Source organism: Penaeus japonicus, unplaced genomic scaffold, assembly GCF_977035675.1.
Source record: "Penaeus japonicus unplaced genomic scaffold, GWHDUDI00000001_assembly GWHDUDI00000002, whole genome shotgun sequence".
Lineage (NCBI taxonomy): Eukaryota > Metazoa > Arthropoda > Malacostraca > Decapoda > Penaeidae > Penaeus > Penaeus japonicus.
In genome coordinates this window covers 21,787,997-21,792,996 of record NW_028234404.1, presented here as the reverse complement: position 1 = coordinate 21,792,996, position 5,000 = coordinate 21,787,997, and the positions used below count along the sequence as shown (strand labels likewise).

Sequence of the window (5,000 nt, the reverse complement as noted above, 5' to 3'; positions counted from 1 at the left end):
CTCGGCGTGCCCTCGCATCGACTCGCGCTGACTCAGGAAGGAAGATGTACAGAGGTTGGTGCAAATTCTGAGTCGCGGTACTGGGACTCAAGATGGATTCCGTTTGTTGTTGTTGATGTTGTTTGTTTTTGTCATTGCATTATCATTTTGCAAAATTAATCACTCTTTTTTTTTAAACTGACCACGTAACTCAGAGATGACTTCCTTGACTTACCAAGTGGGCCGAAAACAAATTACATATAGAAATATTTCCTCTCTGTGTGAAGAAAAAATAAATTAATAAATAAGATTCTGCGAAAGTATATAGACAAATAAACAAACACAAAATCAATCACTTACTAAGTGGGCCGTAAACAAAGCACATATAGAAAGATTTCCCTTCAATGTGAAGAAAAAAGAAATTGATAAATGTGATTCTGCGAAAGTATATAGACAAATAAACAAACACAAAACCAATAAAAAATACTCCTACACTTATTCATACACTAAAACGAGTCGAAAGAACACGCATTATAATTTCTTTCTGTCTCCCTTCCTCCTCCTCTTCCTCCTCCCATTCTTCTTCTTCCTCCTCCTCCGTCCTCGGTCTGCCTTTCTCCTCCTCCTCCTCCTCCTCCTCTGGCCTCCGTCTCCCTTTCTCCTCCTCCTCCTCCTCCTCTTCTTCTTCCTCTTCCTTTCCCGGTCTCTGTCTCCCCGCCTCCCTTCCTCCTCTTTTTTCTCCTCTTCCGTCTCCCTTCCTCCTCCTCCTATTCCTCCACCACCGTCCTCCCGCCTCCCTTCCTCGTCCTTCTCACCCTCTTCCGCCTCCTCTTCCTCCTCCTCCTCCTCCTCCTCCTGCTCCTCGGCGACGCCAAGCTTCCTCTGCAAGTTTGTCCTCCGGTGGTCGGATCTGCGCTCGGAGGAAATGCAACTTCCAGGTGCCATCAGGAAGGAGCCGAGCGATGCAATCTCGCTCTTGCTTTTGCAACATCGTTATTAGTGTTGTCTGGTTTATAAATCGTGTCAGCTTGTTTATCATGAACATTATTATCACTATTATTATTACCGTTGTTGATATTATTGTTATTTTCTTTACTCTTATTGTTAACATCATTATTACTATTATCATTATTAATGCTATCTTCATTATAATCATCCTTATTACTTTCATTATGATTTTATTCATTACCATTATTACTACCATCATTATCATCAATATTTTTTTCTAAGTCCCTGTTACCTATTGCATCTTTCTATCCCTGTATTTCCCTTTGTCCATTCCCTTCCTTTCCCTCCCAGCTTCTCCATCCTTTCTCCTCCTCCTCCTCCTCCTCCTCCTCCTTCCCTCTCCATCCTCCTCCCCCTCTTTTTCCCACTCTTTCTTCCATCCTCCCCCGTGTTTCCTTCTCTCTCCCTCTTCTTCCCTCTTCCTCTCGCCCTTCACCTCCCTCTTTCCCTCTCTTTACTCCTATCCCTCTTCTTCCCTCTTCCTCTCGCCCTCCACCTCCCTCCTTCCCTCTCCCTCCCTCCTGTGGGCGTACGTGGGTGCACGCGAGGGCGACGCCGAAGCGATGCCACGCTCCATCAGCATCCGAAGGGGCGTGGACGGCGAAGAGGCAGCTCGAGAGAGAGGGAGAAGAGAGAGAGAGAGAGAGAGAGGGAGGGAGGGAGGGGATAAGGAGAGAAAGAGGTAGAGAGAGAGAGGGGGGGAGGGAGGGGATAAGGAGGGAAAGAAGTAGAGAGAGAGAGAGGAAGGGAATAAGGAGAGAAAGAGGTAGAGGGAGGGGGAGTGAGGGAAGGGAGGGAAGAGAGGGAGAGAGGGAAGAGAGGGAGGAAGGGAAAAAGGTACAGAGGGATAGGGGGGAAGAGGGAGAGAGGGAGGGGAGGGTAGAGGGAAGGAGGGAAAGAAGTAGACAGAGAGAGAAAGAGAGAGAGAAAAAAAGAAGCCACTTTGGATTGAATCACATGGCCTCTACGATTAGGTTCCACCAAAGGTCATTTCACTGTTCGAAAGACACAAGTGGATGAGCCTTTTTGACGGACTCTGACAAGTTTGAAGTTCAATATGAATAGTTGAATAGCTATAGATACACAGATAAATCTATCTATCTATCTATCTATCTATCTATTTATATATATATACACACACATACACACATATGTATATACATACATGCATACATACATACATACATACATACATACATACATACATACATACATACATACATAAATATATATATATATATATATATATATATATATATATATATATATATATATATATATGTATATATATATACATATATATATACAGACCATTTATCTATTCACCTATTCACATTGAACTTCAAAGCTGCGAGAGTTCGTCAATAAGTATACATAAATATATATATACATAAATATGTATGTATGTATAGATAGATAGATAGATAGATAGATACACACTCAGTGTGTATGTGTATGTGTTTGTATATATATATATATATATATATATATATATATATATATATATATATATATATATATATATATACATATATATATATATATATATATATATGTGTATATGTTGTGTGTGTGTGTGTGTGTGTGTGTGTGTGTGTGTGTGTGTGTGTGTGTGTGTGTGTGTGTGTGTGTGTGTGTGTGTGTGTGTGTGTGTGTGTGTGTGTTGTGTGTATATATATATATATATATATATATATATATATATATATATATATATATATATATATGTATATATAATATGTGTGTGTGTAGTGTGTGTGTGTGTGTGTGTGGTGTTGTGTGTAGTGTGTGTGTGTGATATATATATATATATATATATATATATATATATATATATATATATATATATATATATGTATGTATGTGTGTGTGTGTGTGTGTGTGTGTGTGTGTGTATTATAAAAAGGCTCATGCAACCCCCACCACTCCCCTGCTAGTCTTCCCCCTCCCCCCTACTCCTCCCTCCACAATCCCCCACCAGCTTGCTCTTTTCCTTCCCCCTCCTTCTGTCCTACCCTCATCTCCTCCTCCCTCTACCCTCCCCCTCTCTCCCCTTCCCTCACCCTCTTCCCCTCCTTCACCCCCTCCTTTTCCCCTCCTCCTCCTCCTCCCCACCCCCACAATTCTCTCTTCGAAACCCTAATTGGTGGCTCTAATTAAAGCGTGTCTCACCTCCCCCCTCCCTCCCTCCCTCCCTCCCTCCCTCCCTTCCTTCCTCTCCCTCTCCTTCCCCCCAACCCCACCCCTTGTGCTCGCTCGCCCTCAGCCGCCCTGCTTAAGGATCGTTCACGAGAAAAGAGCCCGATTTAGTAATTGCCAATAATAAACACAGAACATCTCGGACTGTAGGATGAAGAGGAGGAGGAGGAGGAGGAGGAGGAGGAGGAGGAGGAGGAGGAGGGTGGGGTAGGGTGGGGTGGGGTGGAATGGGGGGTGAGGGAAGAGGAGAGTAAGCAGACTACCAGGACGGGCGCGGGAAGGAGAGGAGAGGAGGAAGATGGGGAGGGGGAGATAGGTCGAACTAAGAAAAGGCAGGGAAAAGAGGAAGAGGAGGAGGAGGAGGAGGAACAAGAGGAGTAGGAATAAGAGGAAGAGGAGGAGAGGGGGTGAATTAGGAAAGGGCTGGAAAAAGAGGAGGAAGAGATGGGAGAGGAGGAGTAGAAAGAAGAATCCGAAAAGAAGAAGAAAAATATGCATAGATGAGAAAGAAGGGGACAAGGATAAGATGATGATGAGGAGGAGGAAGTGGAGTAAAAGAAAAACAAGAATAATAATAAAAGAAGAAGAAATAGAAGGAAAGAAATAGAAGAAGGAAAAGAAAAAGCAGCAGCAGAAGAAGAAGAAGAAGAAGAAAAAGAAGAAGAATATAAGGAGATAGAGTAATAAGAGAAAGACAGGGCCAAGGAAGTGGCATCTATGGTGAGAGATGAGGTCTGGCCTTTGGGGAGATGAGAAGAAACGGTTAATGAGAGCGAGATATAAGGATGAGGAAGAGATAACAGTCGAAAGAGAGAGGGGAGAAAATAGTAGATAAAGAGGGCGGAAGAAAAAGAGGGGAGATAGAGAGTACTGCTCTTGAGTACTTACTTTCTCCTCCCCTTCTCTCCTCCCTCCTCCCTTTTCTTCCCCCCTCTTCCTCCTCCCTCTCCCCTCTTCCTCACCCCTCCATCCCTCTTCCTCCTCCCTCAATCCTCTCCCCTCTTCACCCTCCATCCGTCTTCCACCTTCCTCCTCCCTCTTCCCTCCGTCCCTCTTACTACTCCTCGCCTCCCCCCCCCCTCATCCCCCCGACTCTCTCTAACCCTCGGCCCTCAAGTCGACGTTTTGGCCGGAGTTTAAGAATTCCGAGGATGACCCTCAAGCCACATTGGAATTTCTTTTGAACTGAGTCTCTCTTAACGCATTTTTTATACTACAATCGGATAGATGTTCTGCCGTCGATTGGGTGAACAGAAGCTCTCTTTCTCTCTCTCGCTTTCTCTCTCTCTACCTCTCTCTCTCTCTCTCTCTCTTTCCTTCTTTCTTTCTCCCTCCCCCTCTTTTTCCCTCTCTCTCACCTCTTCTTTCTATCTTTCTCTTTCTTTTTTCCCCTCCCCTCTCTCTTTTTTTCTCTCTTTTCCTCTCTCTGTCTATCTATCTATCTCTAGTAAGAGACGTGAGAGTAGGAGGGTAGAATAAGCAAAAGCATACAGAGAGAGAGAGAGAGAGAGGGGGGGGGGCAAGAGAGAGAAAGAGATAGATAGATAGATAGATAGATAGATAGATAGATAGATAGATAGATAGATAGATAGATAGAGAGAGAGAGAGAGAGAGAGAGAGAGAGAGAGCAACAACAACAAAAAACACGGTTATCGATCTGCTGCACTTTAAACCACCAAGGGTTCATCTCACAACAGAACCACAACAAGAGATCAAATCCTTGAACCATTTACGAAGAGATGAAAAGTAAAAAGAATTAATCCTCTCTTCTTTCATTTTCCTTTACTCTCTCCCTTTTCTCCTTTCCTTCCTAT

At 43.7% G+C, this 5,000-nt stretch overlaps 1 protein-coding gene across 1 annotated transcript in view; it reads left to right on the top strand.

Annotated features, from left to right (window-relative positions):
• The window catches only part of LOC122257951 (visual system homeobox 2), a 165,575-nt gene that overhangs the window by 91,855 nt on the left and 68,720 nt on the right, over positions 1-5,000 (top strand). The window lies entirely within an intron of this gene.